The sequence below is a fragment of the Arvicola amphibius genome, chromosome 9, assembly GCF_903992535.2.
Source record: "Arvicola amphibius chromosome 9, mArvAmp1.2, whole genome shotgun sequence".
NCBI lineage: Eukaryota > Metazoa > Chordata > Mammalia > Rodentia > Cricetidae > Arvicola > Arvicola amphibius.
Genome location: NC_052055.2, coordinates 32,724,699 through 32,746,423, shown reverse-complemented (window position 1 = coordinate 32,746,423; position 21,725 = coordinate 32,724,699). Strand labels below are relative to the sequence as shown.

At 48.6% G+C, this 21,725-nt stretch overlaps 1 protein-coding gene across 2 annotated transcripts in view; it reads left to right on the top strand.

The window, feature by feature from the left end:
* The first annotated feature begins 5,262 nt into the window (after positions 1 to 5,262).
* The window catches only part of Slc45a4 (solute carrier family 45 member 4), a 68,262-nt gene continuing 51,799 nt past the window's right edge, over positions 5,263 to 21,725 (top strand). The window contains exon 1 of one of the 2 annotated variants that reach the window (XM_038343592.2): positions 5,263 to 5,303. The gene's annotated coding sequence lies outside the window, so the exon portion shown is untranslated. Of the gene's footprint in view, positions 5,304 to 5,828; positions 5,891 to 21,725 lie in introns of those variants that run through there. The other variant, XM_038343595.2, reaches the window with a different exon arrangement.

The following is a 21,725-nucleotide window of genomic DNA, read 5'->3' as shown; positions in this document are numbered from 1 at the left end:
CACGATGTGGCCCAGACTGGCCTCCTACTCTTGATCCTGCACCCTCAGCCTCAAGCCTCCAGGTGCCAGGATTACAGGCGTGTACCTCCACACCCAGTTTGGTGTTGAATTTTAATCACAGTACAATCTGAGCCATCCCAATTTATACAAGGCTTCAGCGCACGTCACCTCCCTCCCTTCCCAGGAACCTACAAGTACAAGGTTATCACTGATCAATCTGACATTTTCATGGCTGCAGAGAGGCAAGAACACTCCCAGAAGAGTTCAGAGGCGACTTTAGAGAGTAGGACAGCCAGCCATATGAAGAATCAAGGAGGGGGTCCAGGGGAGGAGAGACGGGACAGACCCTTAGGAGTGTCTTAGATGCACATAGAGATCTATACCTCCTAACAGCCCCTCATCCTTTCCCTTGGGGCCACCCCCTCCCCTCCCCTCTCACCTCTTCCAGCAAGCAGAGAGGATGCTCAGGTTAGACATGTTCCCTTCCCACTTTAGCTCCTTTGTCTGTGAAATGGGATCATCATACCCGTGCCCAAAGTATAGAGGATTAAGGGCAGGGTATGGATAGATATGAGTGGGCTGAGTTCATTTCCTTCTCTGCTGCCTATGTCTTGGGCTGCATTGAGCACTGTCCACCCCTCTGTTGTGGTCCAGCAGGTTTGCTATGCATCCCAGAGGTGGGAGTCAGTCCCACTTTTCTCAGCCCAGCATGAGGAGCAGGTCAGGGAAGACCACCAGTCTGTAGCTGTCTTGGGGCAGCCTGTCATGCCTTGATGCAGGGTGGATGCAGACATCTACCCTGAAAGGGCCATCGTTCTCCCATGTGTAAGGCACAGAGATGGAAAGGAAAGGAAAGATTCCTAACAGCAATAAGCAGCATCCTCCCTTCCTTCATCTGCCATCTTGCTCACCTGACATCTAACCAGATGTGTCCCATGAATATGCATATATGTTTTTAAAATTGAGCCCCAAGTCCTCTGAAAGAGCTGCCAGGGATCTTAACCTCTGAGCCATCTCTCCAGTCCTATGTGTCAGGCTTTTTAAAATGTAGGTACTAGGAATTCAAACTTGGGTCCTCACGCCTGTAGAGCAAGCACTCTTAATGCTTACACTGTTTCCCTAGTCCCTCTCTATCTGATAGCTTCATCTCGTTCTCCACTATAGAACTAAATTCCTGAGCTATTTTCACACCTCGGGCTTAGAAACTACCTTCCCAAATTCCACTTAATCAAGCACTGATTTCCTCTTTTGTAACTTTCTTCACACAGAGTCTTGCCACAGAGTCCAGGATGGCCTCCAACTTGGGGCAATACTCCCGCCTCTGCGTCCCAAGTGCTAGGGTCCTAGGCATGCACCTCTACACCCAGCTTAACCATGAACGTTCACGCATGCAGTCATTTATTCTTTGTGAGATGTTTACTGAGGGCGGGCAAGATGGCTCAGCCAGTAGAGACATATTTACTGAGAGCCCGCGGCAGCTCAGCTCTTCTGCTGGGCTCTCAGCGGCGGCTTGCTAATGCTCGCTCATCTGTCTGTGCTTCTCATTCCGCTGTGGCATCCTTAGGGAGAGGAGTTCCCAGCGCTAAGTAGCAGAGTTCATTGTGCCTAGAGGACACGGTTCCCGTGCATTCCCTATCTGCTCGCTGATAAATGAAGGTGAGAAAAGATCAATGAATATCATCAGTTAGTGAATAATTAAACAAGGTCCTAAGCTGGTTCTGGTACTTTGTCCTCTATTGTCTTTTTCAAAGGCACCATTTGTTTTTTTTTTTGTAATTTTTTTTTCAAAGCTGGATGTAGTGGTACATACCAGAAGAATAAGATCATCCTTGGATACAGGGGGAGTTTGAGGCCAGCCAGGGCTGATGAGACCCTATTTCAAACAACAACAAAATGAAAGATACCGCCCCCCCCCCCCCCCTGGTTGATTTTTCAAAACAGGATTTCTCTGTAACTTTGGAGCCTGTCCTGGGACCAGCTCTTGTAGACCAGGCTGGCCTCGAACTCAGAGATCCACCTGCCTCTGCCTCTGCCTCCTAAGTACTGGAATTAAAGGCGTGCACCACCACTGCCTGGCTGAAAGATTTCTTTTAAAAAGCTGGTGTGGCAGTGTCTGCCAGCGATCCCATAACCTGGGAAGTAGAGACAAGAGCATCAGGAGTTCAAGGTTATTCTTAGCTACACGGTGAGTTGCAGGCTAGCCTGCTCTACATGAAACTCTGTTTCAAACTTTTATTATTTTATTTAACCCTCAATGACAACAAAGAACGATCTTTTAAAGAAAAGATTTATTATTTTAAATTATGTGTATGTTGGCGTACCCTAGTACAGGTGCCTGGGAAGGCCGGAGGTGTTGGATCTTCCTGGGACTGTAGTTACAGAAAGGCGTGATGTCTTGACGGGGTTGCTGGGAACCAAACTCGAGTCTTCTGCAAGAGCGGCGTGCACTTGTAACTGCTGAGCCGTCTCTCCAGTCCTCACACCATGAACTGTGTCTTAGTGGCGTGCTCACTTCCAGGTGAGGACTCAATAAAGTGCACGGTCACACAGGTGAAACGCGGCTCAGATGGAACTGCAAGTCAAGTGTCAACTGGGGCAGAGCAGGTAAGGTGACACAGTGGGTAGAGGGACTTGCTGACAATCCTAGTGTGCTCTCGGAGACCCTCAAAGGGCTAGAAAGACGGTGCCCCGGCGAAAGACACACACTGTTCCGGCAGAGGATTTAGCACCCATCTCAGCAGCTTATACCCACCTGCAACCCCAGCTCCAGCTCTTGCAGCCTCTGTGGGCACCTGCACTCACATGCATACACGCCCACACAGAAACATACGTGCACACAGAATTAAAAAAAAAAATCCTCAAAAAATAAAATCCTCAAAACGCAGCAAAACAGCCAAATAACAACATTAACAACAAAATGTCAATGGGGAGGCACGCCCTCACTGATGGTCACCCACGAGTCACCCACAGGAGTACACCGGTGGAGAAACTGTCACAGACTGAATACACTGTACACCAAGCACCCAAACCAGGAACCAGAAGCACCACCAGGCCCTGGACTCACCCGCCATACCCACTTCCTGGTCCCAGCACCCTCCCTCAGGCTTAGTCACCGGCCTGACTCCTTAATCCAGCTACAGAAGTCTACAACTCTATATAAGCGTGAGGCCCAGATTTCTGTGTAGCCCTGGTTGTCCTGGAACCCACTCTATAGACCAGGATGACCTGACCTTGAACTCAGAGAGCCTCCTGCCTCTACCTCCCCGGTGCTGGGATCAAAGCCGTGCATCACTACCACCTAACTAATATTACAGCTAAATTTCTTGTCCCTAAGACGGATTCTTGTGTAGTCACAGCTAGCCTGGAACTCTCAAAACCACACAGACCTTCCAAGTGCTGGGAAAACGGAAGGGGAGCATTGTACCCCTTTTTTTTGTAAGGCAAGTAGCACACAAAGTGGCCTGTTACTCACTAACTAACTCAAACTGGCTTTGAACTTCTGAGAATCCTGACTGACTTTCTCCACTGATGGGGGCCTAGCTCTGGTCTAACTTCTTTTGCTCAAAGCCGTTTGTAAGAGTTACCCATATTTACTGGGCAGTAATGGCATATGCCTTTAATCCCAGCACTCGGGAGGCAGAGGCTGGTGAATCTCTGTGAGTTCGAGGCCAGCCTGGTCTATAAAGTGAGTTCTAAGACAGCCAGAGCTGTTACACAGAGAAACCCTGTCTTGAAAAAAATAAAAGTCACTCATATTTATCTTATGTAGTTATAATTTTTTAAAATTTATTCTTATTTTATGTATATCAGTGTTTTGCCTGCATGTTTGTCTGTGTGAAGATGTCAGACCTTGGCGTTATGGTTGGTAGCTACCATGTGGGTGCTAGGAATTGAACTTAGGTCCTCTGGAAAAGCAATTAGTGCTCTTAACTGCTGAGCCATCTCTCCAGTCCCTGTAGTTGAAAATTGTTCACTGTCAGTCCAATGAGTGGCTATGTCACAATTTATGTAACCCTTGAGTGATTGACACATCACAGGACTGATTCCAGCTTGAAGCCACGCTAAACATCACTGCCAAGAACAGTGGAAGCACTGGGCATTGAGTCCTTTAAAGTAGATTTCCAGGATGCATGGTGTGGTGGCACTCAGGAGGCAGAGGCAGGCAGATCTCTGTGAGTTTGAGGCCAGCCAGGTCTACAGAGTGAGTTCAAGGCCATTCAGAGCTACCGAGTGAAATCCTGTCTAAAAAGAGCCAATTGAACCAGAAACAAAGAAAAAAGCAGATGTCCCCGTGGTGGTGAGTCTTCCAGTTGCTCCCTCTCTTGTCAACACTTGGCATTGTCAGATTTTCCCATTTTATCTGTTCTGGAGACTGACCAGGACACTTTGTAAATTCCTCCCAAATTTTTCAGATAGATCATAAGATTTCTGGTTTACAGATGAAGACATCAGGGCCCTGAGAGGTCACTTAAACCTTGGCATAGGCTTAGGGCTGGGTTGCCAGCAGGGTATCACCCATCATTTCTTGTATCTGTCCAGCTGCCTTCTGGACCTGGGCTCGTCTGGCTTCTCAGCACTGGGAAAGATCAGTTCTGTGACCCAGGTTTGGGTGGCTTGAGCATTCATGGCTCAGCGGATGTTGAGCCATGAATGCCCAAGCCACCCAAACCTGGGTCATCTCTCATTTCTGAAGCTCTTCAGAAATGAGAGATGACCAGAGAGGGCAATGGATGAGAAGGAGTAAGGATGGAGGGAGTTACAGGCAACCAGTTTGCGCCCAAGAGGGTTGCAGCTCTGTTGGCGGAAGGTGAGCACAGCGCGTTGCACAGCTGCGGCCTGGAGAGCCTGAGGGTGTCAGGCAGGAAAGCCAGGCGAGGGCGGCGGAACACACGGCCGCCTCCAGAGCCCACTACCAGGCCCTGGGCGGGGCTCGGCAGGAGGGGCGGGGCTTTCTCAAGGGGCGGGGCCATTGACTACTTCCGACCAATGGACGTGCGCGACTCAGGCTCCGCCCTCCTACCCTGCTGCATAGTCATGAGGCGCAGGCCGGCGCTGCGTCAGCGGAAGCGGCGCGCAGCGGCTGTTTCCGACCTGATAAAGCGGCGTTGTCTCTGCGCGCTGGCCGCAGCCTCGCAGCGCTCCCTCAGTGCCCGAGTCGCTGACTGACGGACCCGCCCGGCCGGCCGCCGCCGAGGGCGCAGCCGCCGCCCGGACGCCCCGCCGCCGCCCCGGTGCGCCCGGGGCCCCGCACCCCAGCCGCCAGCTAGCCCCACCAGCCCCGCGGCCCCGGCCGGAGGAGACAGGTGAGCGGCCGCACCTGCCGCCCCCCCCCCCCCCCCGCAGCCCGCGCCTCGAACCGGCGGCCCGACCGACCCCGCATCTTCTCCCCGCCCCCACCCGGCCGCTGCGCTGCAGCCCGCACCTGCCCTTGCTCGTCCGCATCTTCGGCCCCGCGGCCGCGGTGTCTGCCTCCTAGCGCACCGGCCCGGGGCCACCCCGGCGCTCACCTCCCGCCTCTGGCTCTGGGTGCGCACCCTCCTCTGCCCAACCCTTGCTAACTTCTGGGAGTTCACCGGCTCTGGGCCCACTACCTTGAAATGCTTCTGGGCCACTGCTCTCTATCCTTGTCCCCCAACATACATTGCTTGCAACGCTGCTAGCTGGTGGCCTGACCCTTTGCGGCCACCTTTATTTCCCGAAGCCCACCTCGTTCCTGGAGAAGACGGGAGGGAGCACTACGCTCTAGGTGCAGAGCCTCGGATTTGGAGAAGCCCCCGTCCCTCTCCCATCATCCTCAAGTCCCTTAAGCTTAACCCATTCCTCTCCAAGGTGTGCTGCGCTAGATGGGCGCCCGGCGAGCACACTCCTGCGGAGGGCTTTTCCAGGGGAGGTATGTGCAAGTTGGGGAGCACAGCCTGCTGGTTATTTGTAATAACCTTAGAAGGTGGGGTCAGCCACGGGTGGGTAGAGGCGCTAGGTCTCCTGGGGAGTCTGGGTCTTTTGCTTTACCCAGTGGGATACTGATGGAGTGTGGCTTCAACTTCTGCCTCAGTCTCCCCTTCTGGTACCTTACCTGACCACAAACTGGGGTTTGCAGCTTCTTGTTATTGGGGTGTTCAAAGACGCGTGCCTGGCAAACAGAATTTGTAAAGATGAGCGATTGAAGCAGTCGTTTCTAGTGGTCTTGTAGGCCACCAAAACTCAGAGGGTGGGCAACAGTACATCCGGGCGTCCCCCCACGGTGAAGTGTTCCCAGCACATTCCCTGCAGCTGGCTCCACTGTCTGCTGACAGGTAGGGTGTGGTGGAGTCTTTCCTCTGTTATTTTTCCTCGTAGTAAGAAAGCGTTAGTAAAAAGCTGCAGGGGTGCCTTACTGATTCAGGGTGACAAATGGCTGGTCACTGGAACTGGAAACCTCCGCCAGCCTTGGAACAAATGTGAACAGCACCCTCAATTTGCTGCTTCGATCCAAATCCTGCATGAGAAGAGCAAGTTGATGAGGGCTTTGCAGAGATATTTTGCACAAGCTGCTGGGGAATGGGGGGGGGGAAGGCAGTGACCGGTGGCCTGAAGCTGTGTGGGCTCCAGGTGGGAAGAGACCCCAACATGATGAAGAAATCAAGTGCTTTGGGGGAGGGATTGGGGGAAGTAGGTCATCTGCAAAATCCTACACTTCAGGAATATTTGTGCCGATTGCTTTTGTGACGGATGCTGAAAAGTTGTTCCTTTGATGGGTTTGAACCGCGTGTTAGGTGTCTGTGGGGGTGATTTATTTTGGAAACATCCCTACCACAATCCCTGGGCCTGTGGAGGGAGGCTGCCCAGGGCCAGCACCCAGTGCTGTGGAGGATTCACTGGCTTCTCTTGCAGAGATGCTGTGTGCTGCAGCTTTGCCCCTTGTCGCATCGTTAAAGCAGATCAGAGATTGGACTGGGTGATCTCTAAGGTAGCTTGCTTTTAACACCCCTCAACTTTGCTTATTGGAGAGGAGGGAGTGGGGGAAGGGCTGAGGGAGCTGTAAACCGTTCTTGCCCTTCTCTGTCTGCCCTGCAGAGCTGCAGGGGAGGAGGGGGCTGTCATCCTGCAGCTCCTGGTCTCTTGTGCGGGAAAGGAGCGTCAAAAGGTATTTGAGCTGGTGTTTAGGGGTGCTGAATTGATTTCATTTGTGTTATCCAGAAGGCAGACGGGAGAGTCTAGGATGCCTCTGTTGCCCTGCCCTATGCCCTCTCACTGTCTGGAGGACCTTGGTGCCCCAGCTTTGGGTAGCCAGCAAGGGGTGGTTTGTGACAGCTTTGTGGCCTGGCATTGAATAAGCATGACTGGTGATCATTGTAGGTGGCAGACAACCCCAAATTGCTAGTGCCCTCCTGGGGAACACCCCTGGCAGAAACGTGCCTGTAATTTGTGGAACCAGAATGTGCTAGAAGCTGTGTTCTTGTTAAGGGTGGGCGAAGATGCTGCTCTATTGCTCGCCTCCTGTGGTTCTCTAGATTTTTTTTAAATCATAATGTAATTATGTCGACAAGGGTGCATTTAGTAATATGCCATTAGGAGAATCGACTGCAGGCCAGGCGACACGAACGCTCATTGGCGTCCAGTGAAGGAGCAGTAGTGGGGACAACCTCATGCATGAGGAGCCATCTTAGGGTGGAAGACCCCATAAGCCAGAGTCTACAGAGGACTCAGCTGAAGCACCTCCCCCACCAGCTCCCAGACAAGCTCCTCTTGTTTGCATTAGCGTAACTGCTCCACCAAAGTCAATGAACAAGGATCTTTTTAAATGGGAACTTTCAAAACGTGCCTCGGGTATCCCCCCCCCCCACTATCAAGTTCTGGGGCCTGTGAGTCTCCTTTCAGAGAAACTTGAGGCCTCTTCCATGTTGGTGGAAAGGACAGTCCTGTTCCCAGCCTGAGGAACCTGGTCAGGCTCACGACAGGTACCTTTTATGTGAAGGCTGGAGTGTGCCTGGGGTTTTTTATTGTTTGTGTATGTTTGGGATTTTTTTATTTTTTAAAGACTGGGTTTGTAGCTGAGACTAGCCTTGGACTCCTGATATTCCTGCCTCTATCTGCCTCCCAGGTGCCTCCTCCTGACAGGTGCTGGAATTACAGTTGTGTACCTTCATGCCTGGCTCTGTGAGGTAGGCAGTTTTAAGAATGGAACACTGTAGCATAGGAAGACTGCTGCAGCAAGACTGAAAGCTCAAGGCTAGCTGGTACACATAGGGAGAGCCCTCTTTTTTAATTTTTTTAGATGTATTTATTTATTATGTATACAACATTTTGCCTCCATGTATGCCCACATGCCAGAAGAAGGCACCAGATCTCATTACAGATGGTTGTCAGCCACCATGCGGTTGCTGGGAATTGAACTCAGGACCTCTGGAAGAGCAGCCAGTGCTCTTAACCGCTGAGCCATCTCTCCACCCCCCCCCTTTTTTAATTTTTAATATTTTTATTATTTTAAGTTGTGTGTGTATGTGTGTGTGTTATCTTTGTGTGGGTATATACATGAGAGTATATGTGCCTGCATTCCCCTTGGAGCTGGAGCTTCAGGTAGTTGTAAGCTGTCTGATGTGGATGCTGAGAATCAAAACTTGGGTCCTCTGGAAGAGCAATACCTGATCTTAACCACTGAGTCATCTTTCTAGCCCGAGGCCCTATTTTTTTAAAAAAAATAATGAACTGGGCAGACTCAGCAGGCATAGCCTACTTGTGTGTTTTAGGTTTTTTTTTTTTTTTTTTTTTTTTTTTTTTTAAATCACTGTTAGCTTTCCTCTTGCTCCTTTTCAAGGGGCCACTCTGTTCCCAGGTAGCCCCTTGAGAGCAGTGGCCAGCCTTGTATCTTTCTTGGAGGGTGAGGATGTTAGTGCCTCAGAATGTCAGGCAGTCGTTGTGGGATGGCTGAGTGTTTCTGTCTCCAGTGCTGGAGTTGCTGGACTGTTGAGAGCTGTGGTGGAGGACCCAGAACCTGAGTCTGGAGAGAGGATAGTCCCAAGTTCCCTGTAGCTCAGCTCCTGTTTGGGTGTGCTTGTTATTCGTTTTTATTTATAATTTTTTATGTGTATGAATGTTTTGCCTGCATGTATGTTTACTACATGTATGCCTGGTGTCCAAAGAGGTTGGAAGAGGATCTCCTGGGGCTGGAGTTACAGAAGTTTCTGAGCCACCAGGTGGGTACTGGGAATTGAACCCAGATCTTCTATAAGAGCAACAAGTGGTCGAACCACTGAGTCAGCTCTCCAGCCTATTTAGTGGTTCTTGCTTTTTTGACATAGCCCTTGATTGCCTTGAATTCACTGTGTAGCCAAGGATAACTTCTGATCCTTCTCCCTCTATCCTACAACTGTTGTTGTTCCCAGCATGAGCTGCCATGTCTGGCTTGGGTTTCTTTTAAAAGGGGACTAACACTCTCATTATCTTGTTCATCCATATTTTGTGCTAGATGTAGCCTCCAAGCACTGGGGTCTGAGGGTGCCAGAATGACCACAAGTAGAACCCAGAACCCTCATGTTTCCTGGGATCTTCTTTACCTTTTTTTGTTTGTTTGGTTGGTTTTTTTGTTTGTTTTTTTGAGACAGGGATTTTCTGTGGATCCCTGGTTGTCTTGGAACTCACTATGTAGGCTAGGCTGGCCTCAAACTCACAGAGATTCACCTGCCTCTGCCTCCCTAGTACTGGGTTTAAAGTACACCAACTTTACCTTTTTGATCCTTAAGCTTGGTTTCCTTGCCTCTTCAGGCCTGGGAGACATTGTACAGACTAGGCCTCCCTGTCTTTAGCTGAATCCCCACATCTATGGAAGGATCTGCTAAGCTGGGTAGTTGGGTAGGGCAGGGTGCAAGTAAGGTAGGTGCCTTCTACTCTGGGATACTACATGGCCAACAGACTCCACATGGCCAACCCCCGGCTTGAGTTTTTGTAGTTGTGTCTTTTGAACTTGCAGAACTTGGTTTGCCACCACATCCCCCGGTTTCAAACACGGGAAAATCTTGAGTAAGAAAAGCCACACTTTGAACTAGAAGATGAGGCATTGAGACATTGAGGTAGGCATGCATTTGGCTCTGTGTAGTGGTCACTGTACTTTGTGTACAAGTCTTACTGCATAATTTTAAGCAGTCACTTAGATGTTGTAAGCCAAAGTATAATAAATAGTTCTGTGTTGCCAACAACTTAGTCATCATTTGAGGGAAGTGCAACCAATCAACAGTGTATGATTTTTGGTTTTGAGTAAGGAGAGAGTATTTTTCCATCAATTTTTGGAGAACTGGGATTGAATTCTTGGCCTCCAGTGTGGTACTCACACTCCACCACTGTAATACACCTGTAACTGTCCATCAGCTGTTTGTGTATGGTGTTTATATGTGTGTGTGTGCGTGTACGTGTACGTGTGTACAAGGCCAGAAACTGACCCTGGGTATCTTCCTTTATGGATCTCTACCTTCATTTTGAATCAAGGATCTCTTAACATACCTGGGGGCTGGCCAGTGAGTTCCAGGCATCCTCTTGCCTCTACCTTCCCACCCCATTGTTGGGGTAAAAGATATGTGCCACCATGCCTAGCCCTCCATCTGTTTTTAAAAAGCTGTTTTTGTGTGTCTGTACATTAAGGAGAGACACATGCAACCAAGTAAATGTGGGGGTCAGAGGACTACTTTGATGTTGGTTCTCTCCTACTTTGTAGCTTGCCAGGCTCACATAGCAAGTGCCTTTATCTGCTGAGCCATCTCATTGGCCTTCCACCTATTGATTTACTTATTCATTCATTTATTTACTTTTTAAAATGTATTTATTTTTATTTTATGTGCATTAGTGTTTTGCCATAGGTGTCAGGTCCCCTGGAACTGGAATTACAGACAGTTCTAGCTGCATGTGGGTACTGGGAATTGAACCTGGGTCCTCTGGAAGAACAGTCAGTGTTCTTAACCACTGAGCCATCTCTCCAGGCCCCATTTATTTACTTTTAAGGGCAGGGTTTGGCATCTATACTAGAGGTAAAATCACTTGTATTGGACAAGGCTGGGCAGGGCATCCCACACTTGTAATCCCAGTGCTCAAGAAACCGAGGCAGAGGATTGCCCAAAATTTGAGTTCAGCCTGGGCCACATAATGAATTCTAGACTAACCTAGGGGCAAAGACCAATCCTTTCTCAGGGGGAAAAATAAGTATAATGCCAGGCATAGTGATATATCCCTGTAATCCTAGCACTCAGGATGCTGAGTCAGGAGGGTCAAAGCTGGGCATAAGAAAGACTTAGAATGCCAGAAGAAACCCTTATCCGCAATAGTGGGTTGAATTTCCTTAAGAGAAATATTTTCCCAGGTTCTGCACAAGTGCTCCATACTATAGCTTTGAAAAACTATGGGCACATTCAAAATTATGGACACATCTAAACCTTTTTGTCCCTTTGTTTGTTTTGTCTTTTTGAGACAAGGTTTTACTGTGTAAACTCTGTAGACCAGGCTGGCCTTGGTCTCACGGAGATCCACCTGCCCTGCCTCCTGAGTGCTGGGATTAAAGACTTGGACCAGGCCACCACTGTCCAGCTCCAATTTTGAATAGCTTTAAAAGATGTCATTTGCAGTATATTGTAGTCATTTAAAAGTAAAATCCAATGTCATGCACTTTGGTGATGTCATTCCTGTCATCAGTGGCCCCTTAAAAGAACAAGAACAAATTGTTCTTAATAATGTGAAAGTCACACCGCCGCTGATGGCGGTGATCCATTTCCCCCTGTGAAATTTGATTCGAATGTAACTTACCTTTAAACCGGATAGTCTTTTTATTGGTGACTTTTTTTCTTTCGTGTGACAGAAATATGAGGAAATTGCAGTTCAAAACATTCCTGTAATCTTTAAGCTGTGTCAGTTCAGCCCAGAAAAGTGGTTTGACTTTATAACTACTGTCTTGGTCACAGAGTTGGTCACAGAACCACAACTCATCCTCAGGCCTAGTGAGGGTTATAGCATGTCTTAGAAAGCCATGGAATCAGAGTGGCTTAGTGGTGGACCTTTTAAGGTGCCTGATCAGGGAAAGGACTTACTGAACTGTCTCTGGGACTTGTGCTGCTGGAGCATTCTATGAGAACAGCCCTCCCCCCCCTTTTCAAGACAGGTTCACTACATTACTGGCCTGGAACAGTCCTCCTCCAAGTGCTGGGCTTATAGCATGAACCATTACACTACCTGACAGCCGCCTTTTTGTTTAGGTGTGGAAGGAGCACGAAGGTGACCTTGGGGCTTCTCGGGCAGTTAGTTTCAGGAGATACTTTGTGGAGACTGTACCTGGAGACCCTGAGGATATTCTTGCTGGGTGCTCCACGCTTTTATATGCCACCTTAGATGCACAGTCCTGCATATCTGAGGGACAAAGCCCTTGTTTCATCGAGCCTGTCACTAGAGATGGTCTGTCTTGCACCTCAGTATTGGGTTGCATGCTTTCTAAGTACTTGGTGTTAAATGGCGGAAAGATGGGGAATTTCATAGGCCATTCATGGTTCACTTAGGGGTTTGCATTTTTATTTGGTTTGGTTAAAATGTAAGCCTGTGACATTATGCCTTGAGTTAAAATTTAATTTGCCAGAAAAAGGCAGCAGTAGGAAGACCAAGGTGGGTGAGCCTGGGGCTCTTTGGGGACTTTTGCTTATTAATCCAGTGTTCCCATTTGCTAAACTTCCTCCTTCTGTGCTGTAGGCCTGAGGGTTCCTGTTGGTCTCTGGGATGAGAGCCATTAGGTGGGCTAGAGAGGATGATGAAGAGGCCTGGACTGGGAGTCTAGGGTGTTGGAAAATTGGGCCTCTTCCTGAGAACCCATGATGGGCTGATGTGGAGCACTTGAGAACCCATGATGGCCAGATGCTGCTAAGGCATGTAAATATGCTGGGTTGTTGAGATGTTTAGCAATTCAACAAATTGCTCTAACCTCATGCTCAGAACAGCATGCAGTGGCTGGAGAGCAGCAGAACCAGGCATATGGGATAGTTTTGTGACCAGAGGGCCCTGTGTGCCCAGCAGCGAGCAGGATATTTTGCTGCTTTAGAGATCCATAGCCTGGCCCAGCCTGGCTTTCCACCTCTCTCTGGCCTCACTGCTGGTGTGGGTAAAAGCACATGAGAGCTGGGTGTGGAGGCTTACATCTATAATCCTACTATTGGGAGTTTGAGGTCTGCTTAGACTATAAAAACCCAGGGAAACCAGAGAATCAATGAAAAGTGCTTGAGCAAGACCATGACAGCATAACGATGGGACCCTGTCTCCTTTGTTCCTGGGGTAAGAGAAGACAACTGAAGTCAAAGAATGAGGTTGGCTGCGATGGCGAGTAACCCCAGAATATGGAGCCTCATTGGCCTGTCTCCAGCACAGCAGCTGTTTCTCAGTTACCTTGGTATTTTGGGCATCAGGATGGAGGGCAGGGTCTCCTGACTTGGAGAATCTACATGTGCTGAAGGAAAGCAGGTACAGGAAAGCATAGAGGTTCTCTTGCCTCTAGAAATAACTGCATTCTCCTGGGCTTCCCTCCAACATGCAAATCTCCTCCCAGTCAGGCAAGCAACAGGAATACCGGAATGACCGTTAGTGGTTTTTCATATCGCTTATGTAAAACTGTTTGCATCAAAGCTTGGATAGGGAAGCCCTCCCCCGCTGAGGCCCTGCACACCTCTGTGCAGTACTCCCCTCTGCTGGATGGAGTCAGGTCAGGGGGTGGGCCAGCCTGTTCCGCCACTGCTCAGCACCATTTAAAGGCAGTTCTGACTTGGGAGAGAGCTTGAACAGGGAGGTCAAGTTGTAGGTCAAACTGTCCTGTTTCCACCATACAGTCTGTGTAGCCTGTAATTGGCAGGGGGTGTGTGTATGTGTTGTGGAGGACGTGTGCGATAGGGACCAACACTTGTGTCCCTAAGGCAGAGTGCAGGTAATTGCAAAGTTATTGAAAGCATTTCCACTCTTCTTGAATGAGTCATATATAGCTAAAATGATCTTAATTTTGAAGAGGGTGGGGAGGGGCCTGCACCTTTTACTTTTTTTGTGGGAGCTTGGCAGAGCCCAGCTTGTCCTGGTAGGGAGTACAGGGAGTGGCCAGCTCTGGCTTTGTGACCTTGGCCCAGAAACCAGCACTGCTCAGAGCCTCAGCCTCTGTGTGATAACCATGAACCCAAGAGATAGTTATTCCTGTGGAATCGGCACTTGAAGGGTAGGAGTGACAGGCGCTAAGAGCACTGAGCCCTCTGATAGAACTCAGAATGTGAAAGTTAAATGACTTACCCAGAGCCCCATCACAGGTGGCCAAGCATGGTGCATACCCAGGGTGTGTCAGGCTGCATGGTTCATAGTCTCAAGTCGATCACTAACTTAAAATGCTGTTTGTTTTCTGCCCAAGGAAATGTGGAAGTGCCATTCTTCTTTGTGTTCCAGCTCAAGGCCATTCTGCTGTGCTACCCGTGCCAAGAGAGTGCCTGCTGCTAGAGAAAGCTCATCTTGGCTACTGGCTGCTCAGCTGCTGGTCCTTCCTAGGCTCCTGTATTAGGAGTGTGTCAGGAAGGATCCCTGGGGGCAAGGAAGGTACTCATTGGCTGGGCGCTTATGTTGTCTCACCTAGTTTCCTAGAACTGTGAGGATAAGCAGCTACCCCCGCTATAATTCCCTGGTATTGTCACATGACCAGTGGCCTTGGTGAGCCTGCCCTGGTACCCAATTCTGTCCCTGTCTCATTCCCATCCTGCCACCTAGGCTGTAAGCTAGGCCACAGTAACGTTGGTTCTAAGATCTATTCTATCCTGATGGTGGTTCTATATGGCCAGACTTCTGGGCATGTTGAGCAGACAGGCACAGGAACATTAAGCCATCTTGACTTCTGACTTGGACCAGTTTTGGAAGATGTCCAAGCAGGTAGTACCTGGTCTGATCAGAAGGTTGTTTTTGAAATTTGTTATTGGTGTTCTCAGACGTAGAAAGGTGAACAACACAATAAGATAGTGTCATCTTAGCTTGTTACCCAATAAGCTATCTACATGTTTCTAGTCTGGACCATCTTATCTTATCTTGACATGTCTTGTTATGTAGCCAAGGCTGACCTGGAACTCATCCTTTTCTGCCTTAGTCTTCTAAACTCTGGGACTGCTGGGATTCAGGCATGTGCTACCATGCCCTGAAAGGTTTGGTGGTTAGGTTCTGGAGGTAGAACCTAGGACCTTACATGCTAGGCCAACCACTGAGCCACATTACCAGCCCTGTGCTTCTAATTAATTTTTTTTTTGTTTTTGTTTTGATACTGGGCCTCATAGAGCTGAGGCTGATAGTCAACTGTATAGCTGAGGCTGGCCTTTGAACTCCAATCCTTCTGCTTCTATTTCCCAAGTAGAGATTATATGCATATGGCCACCATAGCTGGCTTGTTTTTTTCAGTTTTGAGTGTCATTTTCTCCTAACACCCTATGTGTTATGGAATGAGGTGATGCTTAAAACCAGTCAAGTGCAGAATGAAATCAAAACAGGGTTTTGAAGGAGTAGATTGGCCTGTGGCAGTGCCACCAACAATTGAGGGAGACGTGGGAGAGAAACAAGCTCTGCCCGCAGGTCTCCAGGGTGGGAGCAGCTGTGGGTGCAGTCGGGTGGCATTGTCACCACTGTTATCAGCCCACACCGACAGTGTGCCATCTCTGTGGCCAGGGAAGCTATGTCCTGATAAGTCTTCTGGGAGTGATGCTGGTTTTGTGGTGTCAGGCCAGATAGGGTTTTTATGTGGGTCTGTGGGAGACTGGAAGACATCAGTACAGACCATGGCTTCTGCCTATAGAATGGCACAGGAAAGCAGTTGAAAACAGTCATCAACAGACAAGACAACGTGGGCTTCCCCATGCACTGCCCACATCCTGACCACCCAGGGATTTGTTGGTCCCAAACAGTTCTGCTTTACTTAGGACTCTTAGGCCTGTCATCCTGCAGAACTTTGCCTGGGAGCAGGCAGGGAATTCCTGTGCCTATCTGTGGCCCTTTTTGCCTGGTGTCCTGGTGATCTTCGTGGCTCCAGGGAAGACAGTTGTGATGCTTATACTTTGTACAACACTAGAAGGTGAATTGAAGAGTTCTGATCCCTAGGCCCCTCTTGGGAAGTGAACGTTTTTGGTATGCTGAAGTCAGTGGGATACCAGGATCTTAGCAATACTATAGGCTGGGGCCTTAAAAACAACAGCTTACTTCCCATGGGCTTGGAGGTTGGAGAGTCAAGAGCAGGGTGCTCTCAGACTGTCTGCTGAGGGAAGGGACAGCTGGTGCTTCAAAGAGATGCCTTGTGGCTGTAGTCTCATGGTAAAAGGGGCAAGGCCATTCTCCCTTGGAGTCCTTTGGCATGGTACTTGTGTGGTGAGAGCCCCTGGCTGTGAGTTCATGAGTGCTTCGGGTCTTGCGGGGGGGGGGGGGGGGGGGGGGAGAAGCAGGAGGAGGGATCTTACTTGGCCAATGTAGCTGAGAAGGCAGGACTCAGAGGGGTGTGGTAGGTCTAGCTGCAGCTGTGACCTCCTTGGGGACGTTTTCTATGAGTGTGCTGTAAGAGCCATCCCAGGGATGGTGTGAGCATTGTTGGGCCTGGTTTCTGCCAGCTGCATTCTAGGGTGGCTTCACAACCCCTGCATGCCGAGCAGAGCTCCAAGAGCCAAGCATGGCCTAGATTGTAAGCTTAGTTTCTGGAACCTGCAGGAAGGGGGTGTGCTGGGCAGCTTGCTTAAGCTGAAGGGGGAGGGAACCAGGACGGTTTATCTGGGTATGGGAATGTGTTGATTATGAAATATGAAACCAGGGTTTTGCTGAGTCTGTTGCTAGCTATGCCTTTCCTCCAGAGGGCCAGGCCTGGGTTTCTTCTCAAAACAGGGAGCTCTAAGATCATGCACAGAAGGCACAAAACATTCAGGATCACCTTCTCTCATCGGCAGAATACTCAGCCTGACTGCAGACACTAGTACCTCTGTGCCTTCCTTGCTTGGTTTGATTGGACAGAGTGACAGTTTTACTCAGAGTTGTTTTTACTTGTGTCTGTCCCTCAGGATTGCTTTTAGAAAACACAATTTGACCCATGTATACTACCAAGTGTGTTTGCTGAGCTCTGGAAGGATCTTAGCCTGGTGACCTGGCCTGCTTCTTAGAGTTGCCTAAACTTAAAAGCTATCTTTTCCTGGAGGAGGAGGAGGAGGAGGAGGAGGATGGGATTAATATATTGCTTTTTCCCCACCCCCTTTTCCTTTTTCTTTATTTTTGAGACAGGCTCTCATTATGTAACTTTGACTGTCCTGGAACTCATTGTTTAGACCATGCTGGCCTTGAACTAACAGAGATCTGCCTGATCTACCTGCTTCTGCCTCCTGAGTGCTGGAATTAAAGGTGTGTGCCACCACGCCACCGCAGCCATGCTGTGTTATCCTTTTCCCTGGTTGTTCTTAAATTTGTAGGTTCATGTGTCTTCCTACCACAATCTAGGGAGAGACTGGGGCTACAGGCATGTGCCACTGTACCTGCCTTCTCTGTTTTCCTTTTTGGATTTTGTTTTTTAAGTTCTAGAGACAGAACCCAAGGCCTCATACATACCAGGCAAGAACTTGCCTTTGAGTTGCATTTCCAGCCCCTGTTTTTCTTTCTTTCTTTTTGGTACAAACCTAAATTGCTCAACTAAATACTAAAGGCAACAACTGAGGGAGGATAGATTTTAAAAAGTACAAAAGGATGATGTCATAACCACACAACAGAAAGTCCTTTAACCAGTTTTGAGAGTGTGTGGCTTTCTCTCCTCAGCACCCTGTCTCCAGCCTGGGGCATCTTTCTTTCCCAGTCATGAGTATTCCTTTTGGGATCTGGTAAGAGTTGTGCCTCTTTCTCACAACACAAATTGACATAGTTTGTGTCATGTGGTCATGTGTTTCCTAATGCCTATCTAGGGAGGCTCCAGTTTGCCCTGTCTCTAGATAGGGTGGGCTGCACAGTCTCTGGGCTCTGGGAATGGAGGCCACAGGGTCTGGTTGTTAGAGCTGAGGGAACTTGTGAACTGGGTGGCTCCCTGCTTGCTAGTGTTCCATTTCTCTGTCCCCTTTGGCGATCAGGTCCTAGAGGGTTGCCCTTACAGCTTTTGTGCCTATCATCATCATGTTGACAGGATTGATGACTAAGACTTTGGAACTTTGTCCATGCTAGGTACTTACCTATCTGCAAACCCGTGGAATTGAACACCATGCAAAATGACTGCTGGCTGCTGTTGTGACAGCCTCTTTGTTGGAATATTTAGGGGAGTTAAAATTAGCAGTGAGCATCACAGAAAGTCAAGGCTGCCTAAAAGAACCAACAATGTCACATTGAAAAATGTGCCTGAGATAAGACTTGGCAGTGAAGGAGGAGAAAGTGGACTTTTTTTCTTTTTCTCTTTCCTTCTTCCTTCCTTCCTTCCTTCCTTTCCTTCTTTCTTTTTTTTGTTGAAAGATTTATTTACTTATGTACATGAGTGCTCCGTTTCCATGTATACCAGAAGAGGGCATCAGATCCCATTACAGGTGGTTGTGAGCCACCATGTGGGTGCTGGGAATTGGACTCAAGACCTCTTAACTGCTGAGATATCTCTCCAGCCCCCGGAAAGTGGAATTTTCAACTCTGGGCAGAAAAGATAAGAGAATGGCCAGAAACTTGTAGCTTGTGGGACCCCGTGGGACCTTATTGCCAGGACCAGAGTTTTGGAGAGAAACCCTGTAGACTTGCATGTGCATAACTGCCTAACCCCACAGCTAGATAGGCTGCACCATACTGCCTTTGGATGCCTAGAAACTGCAGCCAGCTTTTAAGGACCCCTAATGGATCTCTTAAATCTCTTAGGGCAAGTGGCATATTGTTTGGATGTAACCTGTATGGTTCTCCTTTATCCTTCAGGTCATCTCTAGATGACTTTAACCCCAACATAGTGTAAATGCTGTATAAACAGCCACTGTAGTATATCGTTTGGGAATTTTGGCAAGAAAAATATCTCAGCCCACCTGAAGTTTTGTGAATGTTTTCTACTTGCAGTTGGTTGGGTCTGCAGATGTAGAAGCCAGTTATATGAATAGCAGAGATATGGACTATGTGAATGCATGTATCTATATGACAAATGTATTCCTTTGTATCTCATCTGATATTATCTTACTGTAGAAGGTAGCTTATAGGGCTGGAGAGATGGCTCAGAGGTTAAGAGCATTGCCTGCTCTTCTAAAGGTCCTGAGTTCAATTCCCAACAACCACATGGTGGCTCACAACCATCTGTAATGGGGTCTGGTGCCCTCTTCTGGCCTGCAGGCATACACGCAGATAGAATATTGTATACATAATAAATAAATATTTTAAAAAAGAAGGTAGCTTATATGTCGCATTGGTGTGTTCTGATATGTCACTGTTATAGTGCACATGTATAAATTGCATGTAGTATGTGCTGTATATTGAAGTAGGTATATCATATTAGACAGTATGTTTCCATAATACACTTTTCACTTTCTCTTTTTATAAAGCTATTGGGAACACCTGGCTGTCAGGGCCCCAGTTCTGCAGTAGCTCAGTTTTGGTTTCAGTAAGAGCTGGCAGATGATGGTTCCTGAGGACAGGGTCTGAGCCTGTCCTGTTAGGAACCCCTGAATCCTTACCTGCTGATCTACTGTGGTATTTGGATACTGACCACAGGGGTGACAGGAATGAGGTGCTGCTGTTTTGCCTTGTACATGTCTTTAACTGGGCTAGAGGACTAGAATTGTCTGCATTCTCCAGCATTGCTCACTGGCTTCCCTTGAGACCCCCTTTGCAGAGGCCACAGTCATAGGGACCTCTAGAATCTCTGGCATGTGGCCACTTAGTTCCTCTTACGATAGGAAACCTGCTTCTGTTCATGTGGCTTCTATGGATGTAGTAGCATCTGGCATCCTGGCAGGCAGGCAGGCCCAGGAGAACTCCACTCATACCATTTATAAAGGTCACCACTGCCATCACTCTGTCCCTGACAAGCTGTAGTAGTCAACCCTTGTTTTCCATGAAGAACCATGATTTGTTTAGATAGTGTCACTTCTTACTTGTGGCTTAAGGGCTTTGGTCAGTCTACAAATTCCTTCTTTTCAAGGTAGTCTCTTGCTATGTAGCTTGGGCTAATCTTGAACTCACAATCCTGCCTCAGCCTCTTGAGTGTTGGGATTATGGAGGTGTGTTACAGTGTCTGGCTATCCTTTCTTCTGTAACAGGATAAAAGTCTAGCACTTTTGACCACCTAGTTCCTACCAGTAGCCCTCTGTCCTTTTGCTACACAGTGGCCTTTCTGATAAGTGTAGTAGCCTTGCCTTTCCTCCCTCATCACCTCCAACCATCATTGCTGTGACCTCTGTGCCCAAGGCTCCCAGGAGCCATTTTCTTGGGGTTTTCTGTCTAGTTAGGCTCTGAGTCACAGCTTACTAAGTTTGTACCCTGTTCCTTTGGACCACACGCTCACATTCTCTTTCTTCCTAGGACAATGGGGCTTTCCTAACCCTCACCCTGCATGGTCAAGGACTATCACCAATCAGATCTCATTCTAGTTTACCCATCAACTTAGCATCCTGTGTATCCAGCTCCCTATTGGCTTTACATGGAAGAGAATACCCACAGAACACACACACACCCTTTCCTGGCAGTGGTGCTATGATTTATGGTGCAGGTGACCCTGGCAGGCCCCATGGCGGGTAGGAGACAGACAGATATGCCATGCGGAGGGAGCTTGGGTATGGAGATTATTTAGTGGATATTGGGAGGGTATGGGAGGGCAGGGGTATGAGGGAAAAGATTGAAGAGGAGGAGGGAAGGAAGGAGGCAGGGAGGACATGCCAGCATAATTATAATAAGTGGTGCTATAATAGGTAGCTGGCTGGGTGCCTTAGGAGCAGAACAAACAGTCCCTCTGCTGCCATATCCCTAAAACAACAGGTAGAGGACTGGGGTTGGGTATCAGCTTTGGACCCAAAGCAGCACTGTGTGTAGACTCTGTAGTAGAGATAGCTGTGTATGGATCTGCTGGGCCACCTGATTGGTGGGCAGGGTGCATAAGGGCTCCATAGCTCTATTGTGTCCCCTAAAAGTGAACCTCTCAGAAGCTTCTCTTGCTAGCTACAGTCCATTTTGTATTGACAGGAGCATCCCAGTTTGTCTTTGAACTTGCCTTAGCTCAGAGTGCTGGTGTCCTCCTATTCCCAGGTTTGGCTTTCATGTGGGCTAGTTTATCTTTTTACTCCTTTCTCTTTTTTTCTCCGTCTTAGAAGTTTCATGTGCAGACTGAAGAGTTTTTTTTCTACTTTGAAAAGTATCTCCCTGCTTGGGAAGATACTTTGATAAATTCCTTAGTTTGCCCTAAATCTCCATGTGTTTGGAAGAGTGGAGCCTACATTGGTGCAGGTGGCTGACCAGCTGTGTAGGTCACCTTCCCTGTGTCAGGTTCTCTGTCTTTCTAGCTCCCTACAAATGCTTGGATGTATTTGGATATCTTTCCACACTGTGGGACCGTCTGTGTCCTGTGTGTACAGCAAGTTCTTGCTAACCAAGTTTCCTGGCCTTTATAAACGTGGAGAAGGAGGGCCTGGCTCCTTCACTGCCTGCCCTTTTCCATCTCACATCACCCTTGCCCTCTCACACGTTTTCCCAGACTCACTTGTCCAACTGACAAAGGGGAGGGAGTACCATTCCGGTCTTGCTCCTGGAGAATGCAGCCAGTCAGG